Source organism: Pinus tabuliformis, chromosome 7, assembly GCF_031772625.1.
Source record: "Pinus tabuliformis cultivar Carrire ecotype Pingquan chromosome 7, CPIR1, whole genome shotgun sequence".
Lineage (NCBI taxonomy): Eukaryota > Viridiplantae > Streptophyta > Pinopsida > Pinales > Pinaceae > Pinus > Pinus tabuliformis.
The window spans coordinates 1,859,218,812-1,859,237,149 of record NC_142293.1 but is presented as its reverse complement, the minus strand read 5'-3'; the positions used below and the strand labels follow the sequence as shown (position 1 = coordinate 1,859,237,149).

General features: G+C 34.4%; 1 protein-coding gene across 1 annotated transcript in view; it reads left to right on the top strand.

The window, feature by feature from the left end:
• Positions 1-215: 215 nt before the first annotated feature.
• Positions 216-18,338, top strand: part of LOC149255873 (ABC transporter G family member 22-like) — a 31,413-nt gene continuing 13,290 nt past the window's right edge. The window contains exon 1 of the mRNA XM_089460584.1: positions 216-372. The gene's annotated coding sequence lies outside the window, so the exon portion shown is untranslated. The remainder of the gene's footprint in view (positions 373-18,338) is intronic.

Genomic DNA, 18,338 nt, shown 5'->3' with positions numbered 1-18,338 from the left:
GCTATGTACCCAACTAGCTGGGCCATCCCTTCCAAGTTCCACATCTCCCAGCTGTCCCGCGCACATGATTGCCTCTGGCTTTTGCGCCGCCTGTTATTGACTGCTCCTGCGGCAGATTGCCTCCATCGCTGTACATCATATGGTGGTCGGTTGGATCTGGAAAAATCCAACGAATTGTGTTCACTCACTGTCCTTTAAAGGGATTTCCAATTTCCAGCCATAATGCGCCTGCTAGTGGAGCGTGCCCCATTTGATTTCTCCGCCACTCTTTATTTCCCACTTCCTCGCGCTGTGATTATCCCGCATTCTCATGAAGGCTGGGACTGGTGGGCGATACCTCTCTGATTTCGATACCACTCTCGTCACCCACAGGTATTTTCGGCCTCTGGAAACCAATGTTGAACACCATTTCAGCTTCTGTTTATGGCTTCTCTCTGCATATAAACATTAATTGATGAATTTCTTAAAACTTTATTCTTCATATTGAGATTTGGATTATTTACTAGTCTGTTGAGTCTTGATGATGAAAACACCCACTGCTCTGCATTTAGATCCACCTGTGACAATAACTGCCTGACCAAAAGCTTTGCTGGTTTTGTTTCCTGATTCTTGCATGTGTTGGGACGTGGGCTGGACTCATGGTTTATTGCATTGCTGGTTGAATTTTCGTGGTTCCTGCTGATGCTTGTTTTGCTTGGGAATATATATATATATACTCTTCCCAACACAAACTAACAATGGCCATTTATTAGATATATTTTGAGAATTTAAGTTCAATAATATAGAGTTGAAAATATGGAAGCCATTAGAGAGAACCGTGATAAGTGGAGTGTGAACTGAAGTCTAGTAGTTAGCAGGAATGGAACGCTTTCAAACCGACTTATCCCCGCCTCTTAAGTAGCTGTCAGAAAAGAGAAAATCCAGTGGCCTTTCTTGAGAATTATAGGAAAATAATTGTTGCTAGCGTCTTGGTTGCTTTGATCTTAGTGTGCATTTGCAACAAAGATAGAACGCCACTAGAGTTGGTTGCTTTGATCTTAGTGTGCATTTGCAACAAAGATAGAACGCCACTAGAGTTTCAGTGGTGGATAAGGTTTTTAGCTCAGTGAACAAAGCAGTGGTTGTGGTACGAATGCCTATGTATGCAGAAACCAGGGGTAGGTATGAGCGACATGGTACTCTTCGGTGAAAAACAAATGTAAAGAGACAGACACTGGTTCCAATGCTTCATTAATTTAATATATTAATGTTCATTAAAGGCAAGAATCAACCCATGGGACGGGAAAGAGTACAATAAAATAGATGAGTCACGGAGTGCAAACCCAACTCCATGAATTGAATAGAACCAAGAAAAAACCCCAGCTACTAAAAGAAGAAATTTGAAATGGAAGACCCCATCAATCAAAATGGCGAACATTAAAAAGACTTGTGAACAACAGAGTTTTGTGAAAATAGAAGATCTCGATGGGGAACATAAAAAAGACTCGTGAACAAGAGAGTTTTGTAAAAAGAGAAGATCCTATTGCACTCGTGAAACACTCTCGACATGGAAGGCTACGTTGAAAAAGTGTGTGACGAATAAGGGCAATGGTATCCCCAGATATATGACTCCTCATGGACGTGCCCCTTGAGCTAATGAAAAAGCGTATGATGGGCATGAGGCCAATGGTGTCCTAGATATATGATGCTCGCCACTTGAGCTAAGATGTTGGTAGGGGACTCATACCATGATGCTCATTGGGTGTTACTCTAAGTGACTTAGTCTCCCAAAAAAAGGGTTGTGTATGCACATCAAAGACTTTGCAAAAGAGAAAAGAGAGGGTTAAGCACTTTATTTTTTGTAAGTGATGAATGGGCGAAGGGAGCTATGTGATTTCTTGAAGAAATAGAAGAAGCACTCTTTAATCACATAAGTGAGGAAACATATGTATACAAAGTGCTCCTTAATATGAGGGCCCAAAGAACAAATTTGATAGGACAAAATGTTCCTCAAGGAAAGTGTTGGTTTGTCTCAATGTGAAGTCAATAAGAACATATTATAGGTTTTGCTAGAGGAACTCTCATATTGCAAGGAAATTGGAGTATAGTGTACCAAGAAGGTTTGATGAATCAATCCTTGATATAAAGTGGAGTAGTGATGGAGCTTCAAGGAAAGTGGTTCTTTAAGATTTGACCAAATGGATTGAACATAGACTTTATAGATCTCAACTTGAATGCCCTTGTTTATGTCTCTCACTAAAAGCTTTGTATACCATCCACAAAGAATGTGAGTGAAGGTGGCTTGTCAATATTGGAATCAAATAGATGGAGTAGTGAAGAGGCTTTAGCATACCAACAAGAGCCTACTCCAGATTCTGTTTATTGCATAGAAGACATGAGAGCTAGATATGGATACATAAGGTGACCAAACTAGGAATTGGCCACCCTCTTGCACTTTTGTATCATCATCACTCCCTAAATTATTACCAAAACAATAAGTGGAACCATACAAAACTCCATGAGATTGTTGGCTTAAGGAATTGATCTCTTGACATGAAAGTACTTGGAAACATTGAAACAAGTACCCTCTCTATTTAGCTATGGTTGGTTGGTCAAATTTGTGGTCCCCAAATCTCATTACCCATATAAAAAAATGAGTGAGACAAATGAGTGGAAAAGATGGATGTTTGTTTTGATGTTTTAAATTTTAAGTTGAAAACAAAGCTTCTCTATGATGCTTGTGCAGTCTAGATGCTATTTCCAGTGTCAAACTAAAGCATAGTATAAAAATTAGTACCCTAAAATATACATATCATGTGATGGTCTCAACCCTCTTGCATCTATACATGGGATTCATGTGGTTCGTCTTTTGTTTTGAGATGTTGAAAGCCGAGGTTTTTTTTTTTTTTGATAATTTACTTGAAACACATTAGTATCTAATCTGAATGCGGAAATTACCAAGATCTTTTCTAGTTCTTGTACAAAATGGCATGCAAGCGTTACTGAAACAGATACTTGTTTATGTGATTTAACTGTTAGACATGAAAGGATTTAAAGTATAAATCTATGAATGTTTAGATTTAACTAATTTCACATCAATCACATAATAATACCATAATACCAAAAGTTTGTTACGGAATTCGTCCCTTTTGGACTACGTCTCCGGGTCTACCTCAGAAATGTGCGTCTGCTGTATTCCTTAAGCCAAGAGAAATATTGCTTACAATGAATCATCAGTCGCACTACTGATGTTGTAGATATGGATCATCTCCTGAAAAGGCTACTTGAATACAGATTCTTATCCTTCAATAATTGAGAAAGGATGAGGATGAATTGCACACTATTACTGAAGAATTGAAGCTTTATGGACCTTTGACTGTATGGTGGCTGAACAGAGTTTTGGAAATTGAAGTGGATCTCGTCAATCATCAATGTACTTCGACACTGAAACTATGCAAGTAAGGATGTCCTTTGCTCCTTCAATAACCTGCAAAAAGAAACTCTCCACCAATTATATCTGAGATATTATTAAGAGTGTTCACTTCATCTTGAAGTAGAGAACACTATCTCCTTTCCTCTCAAATCCTCCTTTCTTTCAATGAGTAAACATGCCTTTTAAAGGCCTCCTGATGCATTCGAGGTCCTCAAAACTGGATTGGCATGTTCAGGTTGATTTGTGGGATTTGATTCCCCTTGTTTTCTTCAAATTTGACACATGGGGATAGGTTCATGCCACCTTGGCATTAAATCCGCATACAATCAAAACAAAACCCACCAATAGACTTTGGATAAGCCGATGACCGCTGGTGGTCAGGCTGGCGGTGCGGAGAATACTAACAGTGCATGTGAATAGGCGGACTTCCCGCGGTTCTGGCTAACGGCGCTCCGGCGGTTCCGGCTAGCGGTGCGGCCACGTGCCATGTGACCACATCTCCCCGCGCGGTGATAGTTGGTAGCTACCTCCGCAGTTCCGAAACCCTGACGGTCTTGTAACCTCCGACTCTGCGCTCACATTCAACGGTTTCCGCTACGGTTCTGATAACCGTAACTTCCAAACTCGCTAACCCCGACAACTGTTCACATGTATCTGTTTCTGCGCGATTTCGACACGGTTTAAGTCTGCGGTTTGGAACCCGCGGCTTACCATAACCATGGCCTTTAAACCTGTGCTCACATGACTGCCAATCTCCGACGCGGTTACACTGGTGGTTTAGGGACTGATACATGTACTTGTAATGTTTTATATGGTTTAAACATTAGAATAGGCCGAAGGTTTGTAACCTAAGTTTATGCCTTAATACATTGTCTTAATGTATTATAGCATAGGGTCTGACAAGTATAGGACTTAGGTCTTTACAACATGTGTCTTGCTAGGATTTAGACATGGACATAGGCTAGGTGTATTCACATTTGACACCTAGGGCTAGTTCTCAGGATTTTGATTTAGACCTAGGACCCTAGATCTAGGTTTTTAGTCCTTTTACCTTAGGATTTCTTATCCTTTAAGGTTTACAAAGTGGACTTTAGACATTTGACATTCTTAACACCTTTAAGTCATTACAATCATAACTTGTTGTGTTTTTATGTCGCAGGTTGATATGATGACGTCTTGCTCTGACGCGATGCTGATGTCGATACTGATGTCGAACTAATGTCAATACTGATGTCAAACTGATGTCGATACTGATGTCGATATTGATATCGAAACTAATGTCGATAGATGTCGAACATTTAAACTTAAGTCGACGACCATCTTGGTCGAAAACACTTGTTTTATTACATTGTCGATAATTACTTATTTCAAAATGACCATCTTGGACATTTGGTAATTTCAATGAAATTTTGAGAATCCAAAATTGGATCAGTATCACAAAAAAATTCCAAAATATCCCATTCCTTACCCAGTGATACATCAATACAATGTCATCTACAAATATAATATTGACATTAGAAACTCCAAAGAGCAAGCAAAAATTGATGGAAATCGAGGTATTTGATATGAGCTCCACTAACTCATCAATGTATAGTCCAAACATTGTAGGCAACCTTGTTTGACTCGTACAATACTTTGAATTCATTAGACACAACAACACTTGCATATACTCTATCAATGATAGACTCATTAAGTGCTCTCCCATATGATATGACCAAGGTTGGAAGACCCATTGTCTTAACCCTGTCAATTAGAATATGTCGAGGCAATGTGTCAAATGCCTTGCTATTTTATGTCCAATGATGAGGCTAGTGATTCTTATGGGAAATACCTTAGACTACAAGATTTTTTGAATAGTGTTTTCAATCTATGACTATTTTTTGTAGTCACCATACAAAGTGACTTGGATATTTGGCCATTAATGTTGAAGGAAGGAACTAGAGAGTCAAATGTGATATTGAGTTATTCAAAATTATGTTTCGACACTCACCTCAATGTTGTCGATTTCTTGAACCCCTATCCTTAGAAACTGTTTAACGCAATGCTTTTCTTGTTTTTGAAAATGATGCTTTAGATAAACCAAAAATTATGTTCTCTAGCAACAAAGCATGTCCAAAAGCTTATTCAAAGGAAGAGGTTGTGATGTTTGGTTGTAGTGCATATGTGCATAAAATTTGAGTTTGTAGGAGAGTGAATTGTAAGGCCTATGACAAGTACTCATAATGTATTCATTATTAGAAAGTATTTGTACTAGCATTTCATGTCATTGGGAATTCGCTAGTGTGAAGTGTTGGTAATGGATTAAGGGTTAGATTAGGGGAGGACCCTTTAGTGGGTTGTGATGTTGCTTATATGTTGCTAGCTCATATTGTTTTGTTTCTAAATGATATAGTTTGTTATAATCTTGGTTAGATAACATAGATGAGTTATCCTCTATTTGGGGATATACATGGTTTTCCACTGATTGGATCAACTTTGTAGGAGAAGATGTTGTTTGGGATGCCTATATTGCTAGTCTCAAGTCTAGCCATTTTTAAATTAGTGAGAAAGCAATTATGGTAAAAAGTCTTGGTGGGGAGTATATTCCAAAAACTAACTATAAAGCGTTTTATAGAGTTTATGTGTTTGCGATGGGAGAAATTTTGATAAGATTCTTCCAGATCGATCACAATGTGTTTTTGAGTCAACGTTTCGATCCAACAAATGTGGCTCAATTAAATTGTGAGGGATCCAGTATGGGAGTTAAAATGCCTTCCAAAGACTTGTATTTTTAGGTGGTTGGTGCATACCTACAAGGATCTAACTTGTGATAATCTTCAAAAAGGGAACATGCATGGTTAGTAGATGACCCTTGTGTAACGAAAATGAGAAGTCACATGTTTATCTCATTATGTTTTATTCCCTATGCATTACAAGTCTAAAAGGAGGTGCAGTTACTTATAAGTGGAATTAGAATGGATTCGAGAGGTAATTATGTTGAAGAAGGGATGGAACTTTTGTTTAAGAACCCAAATGTAAAAAGGGTCCATTATCTTTGATCTTAGCTTAGGCTCTTTGGCTTACAATGATTGCTTATTTATTTTAGGATAAATTTATCCTTCCAACTCAATGTGTTTCATAGGGCATGAGTATTCTTAGTGAGTTTCAACAATAAAACTTGGAAAAACTTCTTCGATAGGTTATTGCAAAGCAAGCGAAAAAGTCCAAGCCATGGGTTTATTTTGATGGGTATCCTAAGAAGATTCTCAAAGATGTGATGTTGGTGGTATTATCCTTTTGAATGAATCTCATTATATAAAGTTAGAGCAAGCTTGGGTCAAAGTACAAATAATTGTTCAAAGTTAATGGCGATGATGCTTCTTCTCACTTTGGTTGGTGACAAAGGTGTCACCTCTTTGCAATTTTTGTATGACTCCATGCTTGTGACTGTCGGTGTCTTTTTGTAGCAAAGGTTAGCAAAAAGAAAAAAATTAGTGGTTGTACCTAGTCAAACAATTAATTATGTGGATTATGAACCCAAAACATATGATTGCACCATTAATTATTTACTTATTCACTGAAATAACATGAATCTGGTTCAAGAAACAAGAAATAATGCAATATACTCCAATATGCTCAATGGAAAAACTTATATTAAAGTAACACTTGTGAAGGAAGTAAGAGTAAGTGTACCCTGCTTCATGGGAGTGTTTGTGATTTGACTTGTCTTGCAAGCAAAACCTCTCTCCCCAAATATTAGAAAAAAAAATAAACAAAAGATGGGTGAGAGCTTAAGTAGTGAGAAGAACTCAAATATCACAAGAATAAAGGTTGGACAAGGAAAATGGTCACGGGAAAATGAGAAGGAAAACCTCTCATATTCATAATAAAATAGTTGCTAGATTCGATGAAGGTCAAATAATAAAAAATATTTGTTAGACCAAATAAAGATTTAATTATTTTTGTTATTTAATTATTTTTGTAAGAGGGAAAAGTGAAAAAAATGGTTAATGATTTTTATTATGGGCAACATATTAAAAATAATGATTATTTGAGTTAATTAATGAAAACAATCCATAAATAAATGGTTTAATATATTATATCCATTTGATTGGATAAAATGGTTGGAAGTAATTTATTATATTATTTCTATGCGAATGAGTAAAATGGTTAGAAATAATTCATAAATAAATGATTTATGAAACGATTTCTATGCGAGTTATCTTTAGTGCGACTTTTTGGAAGTTTTTCCGATAGGTTTTGCTAGTCTAATTTCTCTAAAATTTGGCAGGAATTTATTGAAATCACAAGCTTGATGGGTAACCCCTACACAATCAAAGTGCCCTAGGAGTTTTTGAGGGTGCTGAATCCATATATACCATCAAAAAACCAGTTAAAATAACACAAATCAAGATTTCACCTCAATTTTTTTCGCCGGATTATGACACTAGAAAGTCCAAAAAATCGCACTAAAGACAACTCCATTTCTATGTGATAAGGTAAAATTGGTGGAAATAATTAATAAATAAATGATATATTAAATTATTTCCATGTGAATAAATAAAATGAGTGAAAATAATTAGAATATCTTCAAAGGGGTAAAATTATGATAATAACATAAAATTAATGAATTTATGAATCATACTAATGTAAATGGGTAAATCAATGGAAATAACTTAGGAAAAGTGGTTCCTTAGGTTATTTCCTTGGGTTAAAGTATGTTTTAATGTGTAAAACTCATAATAACATGTTATATTTCTATCATATTATTAATTTTGGTTAGGTGATCACTTTTTGTGTGATAAGGATGATCAAATAGATGGGGAGAAAAAAGATCTCATCCTGTTTGTTGTAGCGTTTGGTTGATGAGTTAAAAAGACTCAAATCTATGTTTAACTATATTTCCTTTCAACATGTCCAAGAGGATAGGAATCAAATTATTGATGCCCTGTCAAAAATAGGAGTTCAAATGGATTTTGGCCATTGGTTCATTTAGGAAGAAAAGGAGGGTCACTTGAATGAGTATTACCACCCTTCTTTTCATGAACAAGAGGATTTTTTGTTTTGTTTGTGTGGTTTGAATTCATAAGAGATTACATCAGGTTTGACCTGTGCCTTGAGAAACCACGACCCAAGGGCATCTAAGCCGTCAAAATCACCTGGGGATCACACCTGGCTTGGGCCACACCAACTCTTAACATGACCAGATTTTTTCCCACAAAGTTTCAAACCAATGACCTTCACATGACAGAGTGAATTAACAATACATGCCATCACTGTCTATTCTATACCTTGTGGGCTCATGAACAAGGGATTTTATTGTAGGTTGCTAAAAATTATTTATAGTTTTGTTTGTTTTCTCCTTACATCTCTATATTTATGATCAGATACTTGATGTATCACTATAGTTTTAGTAGGTTTTTTTTTAATAGTGATTGTACGAATGCCTTGTCTCCTTTCTGGAGGGATATAACTGAATACATTCTGTGTAATGATGATGATGGAAAAACATTTTATAATGGAAATGGTTGGGTCACTTGAATGAGTATTACCACCCTCCTTTTCATGAACAAGGATTTTGTTTGGGTTGCTAGAAAAGATTTATGGTTTTGTTTGATGGTTGTTTGCATCTCTAAATTTATGGCCAAATACCTGATGTATCACTAGATTTTTAGTAGGTTTGTTTTTTAATAATGATTGTATGAATAACTTGTCTCCGGAGGGATATATTTGAATAGGTTATGTGTAATGATGATGATGGAGGATTGTTTTTGCTTGGGATTGGAAAAGAATAGTTTTTGTTCACTGAATGAAAATGACATGATAATGACATCTAACAAATGTAGTTTCGTTTGTGTGAATAAAAATATGTATTTTTTTTGTGTCTTCTATGTAGAGAAATTTTTAAAGAGCTTATGGAATTGAATACATATTTAGAATAAGGAGGCTGAACATTCTTAAGACTTTGAACTTTCCTGGTTTGTCATCGTTGGAACTTTGACAATGTAATCTTTGCCAAAATTGTAATTTTGGATCGACAAAATGGTTGTTTTTAATGCTTAAATGGATTTAGCACCCTTGAATATCCTTTTTGCAAATGGAGTGTGCAATGTTAACTTATGATATTTGCAATTCCATAAATCCAAAATGATTTTTACTAAATTTATGTTTTTGGAAATAACTTTTGGATATTTCTATATTTATTTTAGGCTGAACCAAGAGAAAGCTTCATGTTAGACATTTTATTTGTCTAAACAATGGGGTGGCCCCATTTTCACATGAGGTAAGGGTGGGGGGTGACGTGTTTTCTTAATTGGGGAGCTCCTTAATGATATCCTAGCCATCTTCTTCAACTTGTTCTTCCATGTGATAAATTTGTTTATTGTCATTTTTCACAAATAGTGATTAGGGTTGTACGATTCATCATATATAATGTGGGGCCATACATTATAAACATGGATAAGGACAAATGTTGTTTGGGTATAATTGATGCTCAATTTTGCAAGAAACCTCATTCCATGTTTTTAAGCTATAAAGAAAAAATAACTAGTGCTAAATGATACAATAATTCCCCATTAATATTTAAAAGTTATTACTATTTTTAAAAACAAACTTTATAGTTATCAACTTCAATTTTTGAAAATCCTCTTTGATTATGTATAAAAATGTATCTTCAAGTATTGTACACCTAGTTTTTAAAGCAACACATTCATTAAATTTAGTACAGATCCACCTTAACCATGAAGCTAACATGAGTCGAGAGGATCAATTTCTTTAGATGCAATTTTTTTTTTATAGCAAAATATTTGAAAAAAGAAAATCTCTCTCTCTCTTAATATTATATATATAATAGACACGCACCCACAAATGCACACAATGTGTAATTTTTCATTGTTTATATAATATTTTTGAATGGTATATAGAGTACATTGTGCACATTAAATTGATTTTTTTGTTATTAATGTATTTTTAAGGTAATCAATATTAATTAACATAGATCTTCAAATATTTTATTTAAATCCTGTTTTGAAATATTTTTGAAAAGTATAAGCTTTAAACACATCTTACTCACACATTATTTTTTACTTCTAATTACTTTAGCTCATTTTAAAGTTTATATGAAATTATATTATCACATATGGAAAAGTTACTAAACAAACATAGCATATTTACTTTTGTTTTTTATTATAGCTAACATTGCTTTATTATTTAGATAACATTTTATTTTTATTTTAAGAGGGATGGACAAACTTACACATCTCCATTGTGTTGGGTTGTAGAATGAGCCTCTCGACTCAATAAGTTTTAAAAGTGATACCATTTTATGACATAGAAAACAAAAATTGTGATTAAAATAAGTGAATCAATATTTAAAAACCATATAACTATCCTATTCAATTTTGTTTTTTATTTTTTAAAATTATATATAATCATCATATACCTTTAAGTGTTATACACTTAATTTTTATAAATAATAAATTTATCAAAAAAATATTCATAAAAATAATAAATTTATCAAAAAAATATTCATAAAACTACTTTAACTTAGACTCCATTGTTTATAATATTTCTATTTTTATCCATAAACTTAAAAATACATTGTACTACATCAAATACAAATACAATCCACTACATCAAATTTAGATGATGTACCTTGACCATGCTGAGTGTGATGTACACTTGGACCATTTTTATTCACATACTTGTAAATGTCATTTTGAGCAACCAAGAAAGTCGTTTAGTTCTTCATGCACTAGATTTGGTGTAGATAACACATTATATGGCGTTTGAATGTTTGATGGGATTTATATGGATTGATACAACTTGACTTATTGTTGGTATTTTGTGAATACAATATTTAACAAGGTCATATAGTTGGCAATCTTTTCCACTTGGTTTAAATATATTCAAAATTAAAGTAAAAAACAATAAAAATATAATGGGACAAAGCCGTTAACTATTGTGTGCAAAATTGGCACATTTTACCCAGAGAATCTGCCATGTAGTTGACTGTACCATTGAATTTATTGAGTATGAGTGGACCAGGTAGATTGACTATTGTGGTATGAAATTGGCCCATTTTTCTAGAGAATTTTTCGTGCAGTGCACTATACCATAGATGTATTCATGATGTGGCTAGTTGATTAATTCTTTCCTGGAGTTATTTGATGTCTATTGCAATAAATGCATTTATTGGTCAATTGCTTTAGTTGTCATTGAATTGTTTTATAACAATAGGGAATGTGTGAGATGGAGGCTTAATGTACAATTGAATAATTTGAAGAATCGATGGACAGTTCGCAAGATTGCTTGACATATAGTCATCAATACAAAAGAGATCTGGCACAACCCTGCAAGTGCACGATTTGATGACGGTTGACAATAAAACCATCATTACAAAATAACCTGGAAAACCTCAAATAACATGTATAGGACATGTCACACTAAATCATCACAATATGAGACAATTATACCATGTATAAGACATGTCACACTAAATCATCAGAATAACACACAAGAATACCAAGTTTACATTATAGTATATACCGACTCTGGACAAGATTTGTAAACTTAACAAAACTTAAACCCTAAACCCTACTGAATTAGTCATAGAGTGCTACCCAACATAACTAGTCCTATCATCCCCATAACATTAAAATAGACGTAGTTGAAAGTTTTTGATACAAACCCAATTTTGGAAGCTAGTGCAGCTGCTGCTCTATACATTTTGAGCAAAGAAACTTCAAGTTGAGCCCAGAAATAGAGCAGGAGAGACCCCTATGCACTGAACATGACTATAGTATTGTCATGTTTAACATCCAGTGAAACACACTCAAATATATTGAAATGTGTTTAGTGACACTAAGAGTCTAGAAGTCTCCATTAGGGCTTTGGGCCCAACTAAGCTTCATTCACTTGCATCACATTGAATATTTACAACATAGTTGGTTTTAGTTTAGGGTTGTATCAATAGAAAAAACAAGAATAACAAAATAATTTTTTTATGTTGTAATGATTTTGCACTTTCATATTTTCATAATTGGAAAACATGAATGTTTGTTACTTCAAAAAAATGCATTGTAAAATAGCCTAAGAAACCTCAAACAAAAACAATAAAATAAATTTATGTGTTTTAATAAAGAAACTAGAGTTGTAGAATCAAGGTGGGTTGTAGATATGGAACACCGTTTTTTTATAGTATAAATATTATAAAAATATATAAATAAAAATAATTAAAAATAGTACAAATTTGCTGCAGCTTTTATTGCAAGGAAAAGAGAAAATAATATACTATAATTAAGATTGAAGAGTAAAAAGTATTAAATAACGAAAAGTGTTTAATGATGAAAATCCAGTAAAACAAACCGAAACACTATTGGCCTACTCTTTGAACCTTTATAAGTTAATTATCAATAAATTATTACCAATTAACTATTTATATTAAGTGATTTGGCAAGTGAGTTAGATGGGTTTTGATTCTTTCCTTGGACTTCACGAGCTAGTGTTATCGTTTAAAAAGTGTTGTTGGTATATTTTCCAAATTTTTTATTACAATTCCAAATTTACGCTGTGAAATTCTAAATTGGCCCCGAAACCGTCCAAAAAGTATGGCAAGGCCATGAGCGTCGACCTCAAATACACGAGATCGTTTACTGATTCATTGGTACCTCAGAATGGCCAGTCCAATCACGAATTAATTAAAGTTTTGATTAGACTGGCCGGTTTAATTTTAATTATAATTTTTAATATATTTTTTATTAAATTTAAAAAAATGAAAAAGATTATAAATAATTTTTTGCTCTGTAATTTATACCATTTATTTTAAAATAATTAATCTGAAATATATAAATATATATATAAAATCAAGTTTTCTCTTTTCTCAGCACAGATGGCTCGTATTAAATTAGTTTACATGTATTCTCACTTAAGATTTTATAATGTTTAAAATTAATATAATAATATTAATAAGTATAAAGGTATTACAATGATATTTATCAAGATATTATAATTTATTATTTCATTAGCAAGGTTTTTTTGTAAGTTTGGTGAGACTACATTTTCATTATGTCCAATATATCACCCGATTAAGGTGGAGAAATGAACCAGTAACTTCACATGAAAGAGTGCCTTAATAAATTACCCAATCACCCGCTATCCAAAACTATATAAACTTTACTGACCTGGATTTAATTTAATTTTAAATAATTCATTATAAATAGAAAAGTTAACCACCATTCCACCTAAAAAATAATACATATCTTATATCTTTTTATAAATTTTATAAGTTAATAAAGAAGCGAATTCGATCTTTTTGTATAGATGTATAAAATCAATACATCTCTTTAATATATTCAGAATATTTTTTAAATAACGGGATAAACTATCTTTTCAATGAAGCGAAATTTTAATTTTTAATAATTTTTTTAAATAAAAAAAAAATTAGATAAAAAAATAATAGTTAATTTTCATATAAATTTATTTTAAAATAACTTAATAAATAAATCATCTCTATTATTTTTCCAATTTTTGAAAAAAAAAATGTAATATAAATTAATAATTTAATAAATTTAATTTGATAATTTATTTCATTTATTTAATAAAATTATAATATATACATATACCGTGTAGGCTTGGTTTATATTAGAATTAGGCTTGAAGAATTTTGATTTTTAAATAGATGAGTGGATAAGATTTGATTTCAAGAGAATATTCTTCATCTAATACATTATACAGGGATGATAAGGAAGAGATTTGAACCAGTTTTCAGGTTAAAATAAGTTTAATTTAAAAACCATTTATTTCACGCGTTGGTTCGATGTGCAGTTTCTGATCTGAGGAGGAAGATATCTGTAGATTGTTCAGCTTAGACGTAACCATATTGAACTTGTGAAGGGTAGCAATCTTGCCTATTGCACTGGAAAAATGGCCAATCAGTCCTTGTATGGAAGGGAAATTGATGTGAGCGGCCTTCCATAGCTGGTGCTTTTTGAGGTTAAACAGTTTGAATCCTAGAGCATGAGGCAACCATTATAACTTATTGAAGTGGATTTGAATCGCTCCAGAGGCGATTATCTGCACTGTTATGTTATAATCCACCTAAACTCAAAACAAGTTTCCCATAAAATGGCACATATAATCTATACTAATAGTATTAATGGCTGCCTACTTGGAGTAATTTTTACATTAGTATAGTAGGTAGGATTAGGTTGTTGCAGTTTTGTTGAGAGGCTTCCTCAACAATATTCTCCTTGTTTGGAATTTGTTGGATCTCATAAAATACTATTTATGACATGTATTTGGGTACTGTAATGGAATAAATGAATAGTTTTGAGTGAACCTGTGCATCGTGTCTGCTCCTCCAATTTCCTTTTTGGTATCAGAGTCCATATGGGCCTGACTCCCTCAAGGGAAGGCCCAGGGAGATGGAAGAGATTTGAAATTTTATAGATACATAGGATAACGTTGTGAGGGTGTTTAGTTTCCATCTGTGTGAAGTTGGAGTGTTTTCGTGAGGCTTATTTTTCTCTGTCCTTTTGTCTTTGATTTGAATGCTTGTTTGACTTGCAGAGAACAAATGTGTTTGCGACATTATCGAGCATCTTCCATTGGAATTTTGTTGTTGACTTCGCTCCGTTTGCAAGGTACGGAACGATCTTCTCTCTGTTGGAGCTGCATCTCTTCATTACTGCATTAAATGTTTTTGTTGGGTGAAAATAGAGCCATAGACCAGGAGTATTGCATAATTCTTTTGATCATTACCAGGAGTATTGCATAGTGCCTTCATGTCATTCTTTATCAACCTGTTGACTTTTGGAGTCTGTGTTTTGTGTCAAATACAACCAAGTCTTTTTGCGGTGTCCACTACGAGGATATTTTCCTTAGATCAACTTTTGAATGGGATGAACTACAATTTTTTGAGCCATGTCTCATGCGAATAGAGATCGAGTTTTTCGTAGGAGAAGTTGAGGTCATTTTTTGAGGCATGTCCCAACTATCTCTGGCGTCGAGACGACTAGAATGTCTGTTGTCCCGAACTTTAAATACATAATTAAACCAAAGTAAGTGATGGGGCATCTTGCCCAGAAGCAGAAGGCTGCCTATAACAGGCCATCCAAACGGACCCACGGAAAATTGTTTTATCGGAATCTGTTTCACCACACAGATCAATCAAATCACGAGTATCAAACTCAACGCTTGATTGAGGGCTCAAACTCGCAACAAAACTTTGTCATAAAGCAAACGAGGAATCCAAGGCCTTCTGTCCTCTATTCTAATTTTCTGTGTTTCCTGACTTCTATGATAGTTATTGACAAAATAATGGCATGTGGTGTGTCTCGTGCAAACACTAAATGTTATGGATGTATGTTTATCTTTGAAGTTTACATGTCCATTGACAACACTAATTTCTGCAAAGGTCATTGGTTTGGTTTTCATAGCTTAGGGTCAAAATTAAAATGTGGCGTGAAGATATTGCATACTTTTGGACTTTGGTGGTTGTTTTATTTAGAACTATTAGTGGTGAAAACGAATATATTATTGATTATATGTTATATCTATATCAGTGTACATCAATTAATTAACAGAGTAATATAATTAAATTAGTGGTTCTCAACATTCTTCGATGTCGAGAGAACATATCACTAATTTAATTATGTGAGTCTATTATATGTTGATGGGTCTTGTTGTGCTTCGGGCTTCAAGAGCATCAATTACAGGTTATTTTATGAGATCCTTGTATGTAGAAAGGCTAGTTGCATAATTGACTATTGAATATGCCCAGTAATCAGACAACTCACCTATATAACTATCAAAAAGTGTAGTTCGCTACATTTTGATAGATGGGAGATTGTCCATAGGGTGGTCCAATATCAAGATTTTCCTTCGGAAGATCGAGAAATGTCAATTATACAAAGTTCATCAAAGATGGTCAGAGGTGATTGTCTTAAATGAGTTGAATGGGAAGCTCAAAGATTGTGGTGGTAAAAAGAGCGTTGTTTGGGAGACTTTAGAGTGGGGATAAGTGCTGAGGAAGACTAGTCAGACAAATGTGACCTATGAATTGTAATTTGTCATTTTTTGTATTAACTTTTTGTAATGATGTAATGTAAACATTAAATGGAGGATTTAGAATAATGCTACATTAGTATATAGGTAGGATGTGGTTGTTGGTTGTTGGAGTTTTGTTGAGAGATTTTCTCAACAATATTCTCCTTGTTTGGAATCTGTTGGATCTTATAAAACACTATTTATGTGGCATGTATTTGGGTATTGTAATGGAGTAAACTAATAGTTTTGAGTGAATCTGTGCACCATGTCTGCTTCTCCAATTTCCTTTTACCTTGTGTAAGATAACTGTGCCTTTCCTTTCCACTGAATATCATGGTTGTGTTTATGTCTTTGACCTTGAAATTTATCAATAGATCAAATGTGGGTGGTAATGTTAATCTTCAAAAATACATTTATTTCTTTGTGTTGCTTACTAGTTCTTATGAATATATTCACACTTTTCTTACCTTGTAGAATGAGCTTAGGTTCAATTAAAACTTTTTTAAACTGCATGTGCACGCCTCTGCATTCCCCTGCTCTTGGTTGCCTTGGCCTCGACCTCCTGCTACACTATGGTCCCTCCAGAGCCTCCTCCAAATGGTGACCTCCCTCCTGCTTCTTCTCAAATGGCTCAAATCCCTTAAGAAACGCTGCAACCTTATCTTCTTTGTTAACTTCTCTTGGCCCTCCTAGATCTAGACCTTCTGTTTCCAAGTTTGTTAAAAAACTAGAAGATATCCCATAAATCATTCTTCCTCCCTCCCTTCCTCGTCATGTAGTGCTCTCACTCTCTGAATGCGGATTGGTGGGACAATTTACAGGACTTTGGCCTTCTCCTCGATCGGTGCAAAAGTGGGTTGAACAAAACTGGTCCTCTTCAATCAGTGGAAAAATCTCGATTAGGTTCTGTGGAAGAGGCTACTACACATTCCATTTTGAAACAAAAGAAGACAGAGACTTGATATTCAGAAATGGCCCATATTTCATGGACACTAGGGGCCTATATTTAAATAGGTGGACTTCGAATTTCGATCCAGAGTTGGATGTGCCAAATGTTGTGCTAGTTTGGGTGCGTCTCCCTCACCTCCCCCTCCACTGCTGGGGAGATGAATCAGTCAAAGCAATAGGAAATGTAGTGGGAAAATACATCAACAAAAGCAATTGAAAGGAAAATATGCACGCGTGTGCAAGGATATGTATTGAAGTAGACCTAGGAAAAGGCCTCCCGAAAGTAGTGAAGATCAAAGTGGCGACAGTTGGATGCACATTCAGCAGTTGGACTATGAAAAAATCCCATTCAAGTGTAAGGTATGTCATGAATACGGTCATTTTTCTAATAGATGTCCGAAAAAACAAGAAAACGAAGAAGTAGAAGCTTAGGATCCAAAATGGGAACAAGTAAAAAAGAAAAAGACAACAAGTAAACAACCTTCTCAACCCTCTTCATTCCCTCAAGCTCCCTCTCATTCAACCCCTATTCTCTCAGATCCCCTCCCTACCCCCTCTTCTCCTTTGCCTCCTTTCATCCCTCCCCTCCCTTCCTCCAACCTTTTGGTCTCTAATCCTTTCGGTCCTCTCGAAGAGCCTGCCATTCCCTCCTCTTCTCCTCCCTCCTCCCCGCATCTCCCTTTTCCTCCCTTTCCCATCCCTCCCTCCCTCAATCTCCCCCTTAGCTCCATCCCTCCCTCTTTTGATTGAATCCAAACAAGGAACCAATCATTATCCTCTCTTGACCATACAAAATAAATAATGAAATATGATCTCCTAGAACTATCGAGGAATGGGAAACCCATTGAAATTCAATGCAATCAAAGACTTATTAGTAATGAAATCCAAACATCCTCATGATACAGGAGACCAAAATAAATGAACAAGAATCTGGGAAAATGATCCAAAAAAA